This window comes from Aegilops tauschii, chromosome 4 (assembly GCF_002575655.3).
Source record: "Aegilops tauschii subsp. strangulata cultivar AL8/78 chromosome 4, Aet v6.0, whole genome shotgun sequence".
Classification (NCBI taxonomy): domain Eukaryota; kingdom Viridiplantae; phylum Streptophyta; class Magnoliopsida; order Poales; family Poaceae; genus Aegilops; species Aegilops tauschii.
In genome coordinates, this window is record NC_053038.3 from 416130205 (window position 1) to 416140968 (window position 10764).

Here is a 10764-nt window from a genome sequence, read left to right on the forward strand (position 1 = left end):
ATCGAGGCGGAAGAGGACGGGTGGCACGTGTCGACGAGCGTGTGGAGGAACAGACGAGTGAGGTAACCAAACCACCAGCACCGGCAGCTGGCACGGCTATACCTAGCTAGTATAGCTTGTACCCAAATGCTTGTGCGCTATTCGGTTGTTGCGAGTCCCTAGCCACGTCCTATAGCTTGTAGGGCTTGGGTGGTAGCACTTCGCTCGTAGGGCTGTCACTCAACGCTTTGAAAGCAAGTATAATAAGGTGACATAAGGACTAAAATATTATATCTTTAATTAGTTGAAGGAGAGAGAAGAGAAGCGGGCTCTCGACTAGTAGCTAGCTGCAGCACGAGCCCTAAGAGCAAGTACAACAATGCCTAGTCAGCTGGCTATAACAGTTGCCACATAATGAGAAGAGTCATTTTACAGTGCATCCGGACGATATGGACCGTCCGTCGGAGCGAATTCGACGGTCCAGATCCGATGCAATACGCTGATGTCACGTGTATTATATCAGACCCCGAGGGGCATTTTCGGGAGAAAAAATATTTCGAACTGATCTGATTTTCCCTCCCAAATATTTCGAGGGTATTCTCGGTACGAATTTCACGGCTATTTTCGGTTCGATATTTGTCCCGTTCGCTAGGGTTTATTCCTCGCCGCCGCTACGGTTTTAATCCTCGCCGGCAGGATCTAGCCGCTCGTCGCGGCCCCTCCCTCCCTCGTCGCCGGCAGGATCTAGCCGCGCGTCGCGGCCCCTCCCTTCCTCCACCCCAATTCCCTCGCGATCTCGCACCCCCTTTTCAACGAACACGAGAGGAGGCCCACTGCCCTCCCCGCGGCGGCCGCCGGCGAAGAGTCGGCGCCATCCCACCTCCCAGTCCTCCATGCGGGTGCCTATAGCCACAAGGTTATAGGCAACCTCTTTCCCACACCCCAATTGGTTGTTTGCGTCCTCTACATATCATTTCTCAGCCATGGCTGCAGCTTTGATCTGGCCATGCATCTCGTCTGATGGCAAGGTGGTTGGGCATGGATCATGTTTTGCGGGACTAGATGAAGCCGGCCGCCGGCCTCGACGGCCAGCCCCATTCGTCCAGCCCCGACTGGTTGATCTACGAACGTTCAACCGTTGCATTCAACATGTATTCTTTCAATTTGGCTGATAGGTGAGATTTGAAGATCAATAGAGATGATAAGCTATTAATTTTGGAATGTACTATAAACAATTTATAGCTTATGTTGCACAATATTTATGATGCTCGCTTCTTCTTGTGCAATTGTTGGACTGGGATCAACAGACTTGGCATGTGCTTTATATGAAAAATTAGATTCACATGGGATATCCACCTTTTCAAGATTGCTGTTAAGTCTTATTATGATGTTTTAGCCTTGTTAAAGGGAGAGTAATGGTCCTCGCAAAAAGCAGAGAAAGGAATGAGCATTCGATTCTTCCATATGTTGCATTTCATTCTTCCCTGTTTAGTTATGTCCAACATTTGTTACACGCACACACTTGACAAGGTTAGTACAAGTAGTAATTTTTCCTCTGTTTTGCAGGGCTATGACAGAACATGCTATGTGATTCCCTGAGGCATGATGGATGTACCATGGCCACACCACTGTGCTCCTGAAGGTGATCGCTTCAATTCAGCGTTGCAGCACCTGCAGAGGCCCCCTATGGTACGTGCTTTTACTCTTGTTATCCTATGCTCTATTTTTTTGGCTTTGCGGCCTGCCTACGAGACATAGCTGGGATTGCGTGTTGAATCAGGCAGTATTTTTGACTTCTGTTGTGAGGCTATGCTCATGCTTTAATAATTTTTTCTCTCGTATGAAAATAGACATATCATAATCCATTATTCTTCTAGGGTTGCCCCAGGCACCATTACTGTCACATGGTAGTAAAAAGCAAATATAGATTTCTACGAGATCCCGTAGAGACCAAATTTATTTCAAGCAAAATATAGTAACCAATATTATTGAAGTTTTACAACTTGACTCATGTGCAATGGACTAGGAACACGGCTAGGAAACCTTCTTCGGGACTAAAACCCAACCACACCCTACTCTATCACTTTATGGCCAAGTGTACACTCCACATGTAAGAATGAACCACAATGCTGGACTAACTGCTTGCATCCTCGTCGTCTTCAACCGCAGATGCATCCGATTGCCTAGCATGGTACTGCATGAACTCTGTATTTCATTTTGTTGTAGGGTGAATCGACAAGCACAACATGTAGCTCTCTTCTGAATTTGTCGATGTAGGCCTGCATGCGAGGACATGTTAGTATCGTTCCATATGTTTCAGAAAATGACAGAATTTTAGGTGTTACTCTACGTACTTCGTCATATTGCAACCTCAGTTTTAGTCCCGTAAATAATTCGATGTTCTTCAGCATGTACAGTGCACAATAAGAACTGCAACATTTTATGTTGTTAGATCAGCATTTCAGATATTAACAATCTAAAACAAAAACAAAAGCTAATATTGTTGACTGACGTCTCATCGGATTTTGGCACATTAATATTCCGTACTAGCCATTGCGTCACGTTAATGTCTTCCCATGCATTGCTTTCAATCCCATTGACTCGCATCGCTGCTCTCAGATGTGCTTCCATCCCACGTACCTGCAAGCCCAATGGGATGAGAAGTTGCCTACGACTAATATACTTACATACGATGTTAAATCCTTTCTTATAATTAAATATGTTGAAATTCTCACCACGTTATTTACTTCTCTGGGTATCATATAGTGGAAAAGTGAATCAAGAACCTGAATCTCTTCCTTCTGGGGTTTACGACCACAAGGAACCAGTGGGTGTTTAAACTATTCATAGGTAGGAAAACCTGGAGTGCACAGATAATTAGATCAACGTGCATAGTAATAAAAAAATATGTTCTACGTCAGCTTAAAATACCATATCATGTTTCAGGTAGGTGCTGCCTTGTGTTGTTCCAGGAATGCCTGCCAAAGCGTCCTCGTAGCACTCCTCTATCCTACCATCTCTTTCGAGCTTAGCAACGCCGGCCACCCTCTCAATGTAAACCAGTTGGCCGTCCCTTGTGTCAATTGGTTGATCATGACGCATGAGCTGGATCGCAGCATCAACCACCTACAACAATAATCAAGTTAATTGTATTGTACAAAAATGAAACTTCATAAACTAATTTGCGAAATACCATCTTACTTCGTCACCCAACCATACGCCATCTTCAGATTCATCTTTATGGGTGAGGCATTGCAAATGCTTTGATAGCACGACAATGTCATCAACTAAGACCATTTGTTTTTCATGATTTGTAGTGCTGATCAGTGACGCCACGAAATCCTGTCGAACCACGTCTAGCTGGTCCCTCTGGGTTTCAGGAACTTCTGACCTCTTTTTTAAGTTGCTAGAGTCGATTTTCCTCTTTTTACTGTTCGTGTCCTCGGAATCATTTGTACACTCTGATGGAGTCTTGTTTTTTCTTTTTTTCTTCTCAGTGTCGTACGAAGCATACTCGTCATTCTTAAATAATAGCAATACCACCCTTTTCTTTTCACCCCCATGATTTGGTGGCGTCGATTCAACCACACTTACTTGTTGCTGCTTTTGAAAGGATTCATCATGGCTGTCATCATCTATGAAGGCACGGGGCTCTTCAGGATCTCGCGATCCCGTAGCCTTCACAAAGTGCTGCTTACTCCGTCTGTTGAACGGATTCTGTCCGATGAAATAAACCGCGTGTTAGCCTTTAGCCGATTCTTGCTCAATTATAGGTAAAATGTGCATCACCTGGAAATCTTCAAGGCTTGTGGTGGCTTTGGAATGCATTTGCTTATCAAAACTAGGAGCTCCCTGGATATCATCCACCTCTTTCAAAAGCTTATGAACACCACTGAGATCTTGTTTGATTTCTGCAGCAGCTCTTTCGAATGCTTCATCCTGTACGTGGAAGATCAAATTGTCGGGGAACGTAGTAATTTCAAAAAATTTCCTACGAACACGCAAGATCATGGTGATGCATAGCAACGAGAGGGGAGAGTGTTGTCCACGTACCCTCGTAGACCGAAAGCGGAAGCGTTAACACAACGCGGTTGATGTAGTCGTACGTCTTCACGATCCGACCGATCAAGTACCGAACGTACGGCACCTCCGAGTTCAGCACACATTCAGCTCGATGACGTCCCTCGAACTCCGATCCAGCGAGTGTTGAGGGAGAGTTTCGTCAGCACGATGGCGTGGTGACGATGATGATGTTCTACCGACGCAGGGCTTCGCCTAAGCACCGCTACGATATTATCGAGGTGTAATATGGTGGAGGGGGGCACCGCACACGGCTAATAGATCAATAGATCAATTGTTGTGTCTATGGGGTGCCCCCTGCCCCCGTATATAAAGGAGCAAGGGGGAGGCCGGCCGGCCCTTGTTGGCGCGCCAGGAGGAGAAGTCCTCCTCCTAGTAGGAGTAGGACTCCTCTCTTTCCTACTCCTACTAGGAGGGGGAAAGGAAGGGGGAGAGGGAGAAGGAAAGGGGGGCGCCGCCCCCCCTCTCCTAGTCCAATTCGGACCAGAGGGGGAGGGGGCGCGCGGCCCCTCCTGGCTGCCCCTCTCTCTCTCCACTAAGGCCCATAAGGCCCATTACTTCTCCCGGGGGGGTTCCGGTAACCCTCCGGCACTCCGGTTTTCTCCGAAATCACCCGGAACACTTCCGGTGTCCGAATATAGTCGTCCAATATATCAATCTTTATGTCTCGACCATTTCGAGACTCCTCGTCATGTCCGTGATCACATCCGGGACTCCGAACAGCCTTCGGTACATCAAAACATATAAACTCATAATATAACTGTCATCGTAACGTTAAGCGTGCGGACCCTACGGGTTCGAGAACTATGTAGACATGACCGAGACACGTCTCCGGTCAATAACCAATAGCGGAACCTGGATGCTCATATTGGCTCCCACATATTCTACGAAGATCTTTATCGGTCAGACCGCATAACAACATACGTTGTTCCCTTTGTCATCGGTATGTTACTTGCCTGATATTCGATTGTCGGTACCTCAATACCTAGTTCAATCTCGTTACCGGCAAGTCTCTTTACTCGTTCCGTAATACATCATCCCGCAACTAACTCATTAGTTGCAATGCTTGCAAGGCTTAAGTGATGTGCATTACCGAGTGGGCCCAGAGATACCTCTCCGACGATCGGAGTGACAAATCCTAATCTCGAAATACGCCAACCCAACAAGTACCTTCGGAGACACCTGTAGAGCACCTTTATAATCACCCAGTTACGTTGTGACGTTTGGTAGCACACAAAGTGTTCCTCCGGTAAACGGGAGTTGCATAATCTCATAGTCATAGGAACATGTATAAGTCATGAAGAAAGCAATATCAACATACTAAACGATCAAGTGCTAAGCTAACGGAATGGGTCAAGTTAATCACATCATTCTCCTAATAATGTGATCCCGTTAATCAAATGACAACTCATGTCTATGGCTAGGAAACATAACCATCTTTGATCAACGAGCTAGTCAAGTAGAGGCATACTAGTGACACTCTGTTTGTCTATGTATTCACACAAGTATTATGTTTCCGGTTAATACAATTCTAGCATGAATAATAAACATTTATCATGAAATAAGGAAATAAATAATAACTTTATTATTGCCTCTAGGGCATATTTCCTTCAGTCCCCCACTTGCACTAGATTCAATAATCTAGATTACACAGTAATGATTCTTACACCCATTGAGCCTTGGTGCTGATCATGTTTTGCTCGTGGAAGAGGCTTAGTCAACGGGTCTGCAACATTCAGATCCGTATGTATCTTGCAAATTTCTATGTCCCCCACCTGGACTAAATCCCGGATGGAATTGAAGCGTCTTTTGATGTGCTTGGTTCTCTTGTGAAATCTGGATTCCTTTGCTAAGGCAATTGCACCAGTATTGTCACAAAAGATTTTCATTGGACCCGATGCACTAGGTATGACACCTAGATCGGATATGAACTCCTTCATCCAGACTCCTTCATTTGCTGCTTCTGAAGCAGCTATGTACTCCGCTTCACACGTAGATCCCGCCACGACGCTTTGTTTAGAACTGCACCAACTGACAGCTCCACCGTTCAATGTAAACACGTATCCATTTTGCGATTTAGAATCGTCCGGATCAGTGTCAAAGCTTGCATCGACGTAACCATTTACGATGAGCTCTTTGTCACCTCCATAAATGAGAAACATATTCTTAGTCCTTTTCAAGTATTTCAGGATGTTCTTGACCTCTGTCCAGTGATCCACTCCTGGATTACTTTGGTACCTTCCTGCTAGACTTATAGCAAGGCATACATCAGGTCTTGTACACGGCATTGCATACATGATAGAGCCTATGGCTGAAGCATAGGGAACATCTTTCATCTTCTCTCTATCTTCTGTAGTGGTCGGCCATTGAGTCTTACTCAATTTCACACCTTGTAACACAGGCAAGAACCCTTTCTTTGCTTGATCCATTTTGAACTTTTTCAAAACTTTTTCAAGGTATGTGCTTTGTGAAAGTCCAATTAAGCGTCTTGATCTATCTCTATAAATCTTGATGCCCAATATATACGCAGCTTCACCGAGGTCTTTCATTGAAAAACTCTTATTCAAGTATCCCTTTATGCTATCCAGAAATTCTATATCATTTCCAATCAGCAATATGTCATCCACATATAATATCAGAAATGCTACAGAGCTCCCACTCACTTTCTTGTAAATACAGGCTTCTCCAAAAGTCTGTATAAAACCAAATGCTTTGATCACACTATCAAAGCGTTTATTCCAACTCCGAGAGGCTTGCACCAGTCCATAAATGGATCGGTGGAGCTTGCACACTTTGTTAGCTTCCTTTGGATCGACATAACCTTCCGGTTGCATCATATACAACTCTTCTTCCAGAAATCCATTCAGGAATGTAGTTTTGACATCCATTTGCCAAATTTCATAATCATAAAATGCGGCAATTGCTAACATGATTCGGACAGACTTAAGCATCGCTACGGGTGAGAAGGTCTCATCGTAGTCAATCCCTTGAACTTGTCGAAAACCTTTCGCAAGAAGTCGAGCTTTATAGACAGTAACATTACCGTCAGCGTCAGTCTTCTTCTTGAAGATCCATTTATTTTCAATGGCTTGCCGATCATCGGGCAAGTCAACCAAAGTCCATACTTTGTTCTCATACATGGATCCCATCTCGGATTTCATGGCCTCTAGCCATTCTGCGGAATCTGGGCTCACCATCGCTTCTTCATAGTTCGTAGGTTCGTCATGGTCTAGTAACATAACCTCCTGAACAGGATTACCGTACCACTCTGGTGCGGATCTTACTCTGGTTGATCTACGAGGTTCAGTAATAACTTGATCTGAAGTTTCATGATCATCATCATTAACTTCCTCACTAATTGGCGTAGGTGTCGCAGAAACTGGTTTCTGTGATGAACTTCTTTCCAATAAGGGAGCAGGTATAGTTACCTCATCAAGTTCTACTTTCCTCCCACTCACTTCTTTCGAGAGAAACTCCTTCTCCAGAAAATTTCCGAATTTAGCAACAAAAGTTTTGCCTTCGGATCTGTGATAGAAGGTGTACCCAACAGTTTCCTTTGGGTATCCTATGAAGACACATTTCTCCGATTTGGGTTCGAGCTTATCAGGTTGAAGTTTCTTCACATAAGCATCGCAGCCCCAAACTTTAAGAAACGACAACTTTGGTTTCTTGCCAAACCATAGTTCATAAGGCGTCGTCTCAACGGATTTTGATGGTGCCCTATTTAACGTGAATGCAGCCGTCTCTAAAGCATAACCCCAAAACGATAGCGGTAAATCAGTAAGAGACATCATAGATCGCACCATATCTAGTAAAGTACGATTACGACGTTCTGACACACCATTACGTTGTGGTGTTCCGGGTGGCGTGAGTTGCGAAACTATTCCGCATTGTTTCAAATGTAGACCAAACTCGTAACTCAAATATTCTCCTCCATGATCTGATCGTAGAAACTTTATTTTCTTGTTACGATGATTTTCAACTTCACTCTGAAATTCTTTGAACCTTTCAAATGTTTTAGACTTATGTTTCATTAAGTAGATATACCCATATCTGCTCAAATCATCTGTAAAGGTGAGAAAATAACGATATCCGCCATGAGCCTCAATATTCATCGGACCACATACATCTGTATGTATGATTTCCAACAAATCTGTTGCTCTCTCCATAGTTCCGGAGAACGGTGTTTTAGTCATCTTGCCCATGAGGCACGGTTCGCAAGTACCAAGTGATTCATAATCAAGTGGTTCCAAAAGTCCATCAGTATGGAGTTTCTTCATGCGCTTTACACCGATATGACCTAAACGGCAGTGCCACAAATAAGTTGCACTATCGTTATCAACTCTGCATCTTTTGGCTTCAATATTATGAATATGTGTATCACTACTATCGAGATTCAACAAAAATAGACCACTCTTCAAGGGTGCATGACCATAAAAGATATTACTCATATAAATAGAACAACCATTATTCTCTGATTTAAATGAATAACCGTCTCGCATCAAACAAGATCCAGATATAATGTTCATGCTTAACGCTGGCACCAAATAACAATTATTTAGGTCTAAAACTAATCCCGAAGGTAGATGTAGAGGTAGCATGCCGACCGCGATCACATCGACTTTGGAACCATTTCCCACGCGCATCGTCACCTCGTCCTTAGCCAATCTTCGCTTAATCCGTAGCCCCTGTTTTGAGTTGCAAATATTAGCAACAAAACCAGTATCAAATACCCAGGTGCTACTGCGAGCATTAGTGAGGTACACATCAATAACATGTATATCACATATACCTTTGTTCACCTTGCCATCCTTCTTATCCGCCAAATACTTGGGGCAGTTCCGCTTCCAGTGACCAGTCTATTTGCAGTAGAAGCACTCAGTCTCAGGCTTAGGTCCAGACTTGGGTTTCTTCTCCTGAGCAGCAACTTGTTTGCTGTTCTTCTTGAAGTTCCCCTTCTTCTTCCCTTTACCCTTTTTCTTGAAACTAGTGGTCTTATTGACCATCAACACTTGATGCTCCTTTTTGATTTCTACCTCCGCAGCCTTTAGCATTGCGAAGAGCTCGGGAATCGTCTTATCCATCCCTTGCATATTATAGTTCATCACGAAGCTCTTGTAGCTTGGTGGCAGTGATTGAAGAATTCTGTCAATGACGCTATCATCTGGAAGATTAACTCCCAATTGAATCAAGTGATTGTTATACCTAGACATTTTGAGTATATGCTCACTGACAGAACTATTCTCTTCCATCTTGCAGCTGTAGAACTTATTGGAGACTTCATATCTCTCAATCCGGGCATTTTCTTGAAATATTAACTTCAACTCCTGGAACATCTCATATGCTCCATGACGTTCAAAACGTCGTTGAAGACCCGGTTCTAAGCCGTAAAGCATGGCACACTGAACTATCGAGTAGTCATCAGCTTTGCTCTGGCAGACGTTCATAACATCTGGTGTTGCTCCTGCAGCAGGCCTGGTACCCAGCGGTGCTTCCAGGACGTAATTCTTCTGTGCAACAATGAGGATAATCCTCAAGTTACGGACCCAGTCTGTGTAATTGCTACCATCATCTTTCAACTTTGCTTTCTCAAGGAACGCATTAAAATTCAACGGAACAATAGCATGGGCCATCTATCCACAATTAACATAGACAAGCAAAATACTATCAGGTACTAAGTTCATGATAAATTCAAGTTCAATTAATCATATTACTTAAGAACTCCCACTTAGATAGACATCCCTCTAATCCTCTAAGTGATCACGTGATCCATATCAACTAAACCATGTCCGATCATCACGTGAGATGGAGTAGTTTCAACGGTGAACATCACTATGTTGATCATATCTACTATATGATTCATGCTCGACCTTTCGGTCTCCGTGTTCTGAGGCCATATCTGTTATATGCTAGGCTCGTCAAGTTTAACCTGAGTATTCCGCGTGTGCAACTGTTTTGCACCCGTTGTATTTGAACGTAGAGCCTATCACACCCGATCATCACGTGGTGTCTCAGCACGAAGAACTTTCGCAACGGTGCATACTCAGGGAGAACACTTATACTTTGATAATTTAGTGAGGGATCATCTTATAATGCTACCGTCAATCAAAGCAAGATAAGATGCATAAAAGATAAACATCACATGCAATCAATATAAGTGATATGATATGGCCATCATCATCTTGTGCTTGTGATCTCCATCTCCGAAGCACTGTCATGATCACCATCGTCACCGGCGCGACGCCTTGATCTCCATCGTAGCATCGTTGTCGTCTCGCCAATCTTATGCTTCTACGACTATCGCTACCGCTTAGTGATAAAGTAAATCATTACAGGGCGATTGCATTGCATACAATAAAGCGACAACCATATGGCTCCTGCCAGTTGCCGATAACTCGGTTACAAAACATGATCATCTCATACAATAAATTTAGCATCATGCTTTGACCATATCACATCACAACATGCCCTGCAAAAACAAGTTAGACGTCCTCTACTTTGTTGTTGCAACTTTTACGTGGCTGCTACGGGCTTAGCAAGAACCGTTCTTACCTACGCATCAAAACCACAACGATAGTTTGTCAAGTTGGTGTTGTTTTAACCTTCGCAAGGACCGGGCGTAGCCGCACTCGGTTCAACTAAAGTGAGAGAGACAGACACCCGCCGGTCACCTTTAAGCAACGAGTGCTCGCAACGGTGAAACCA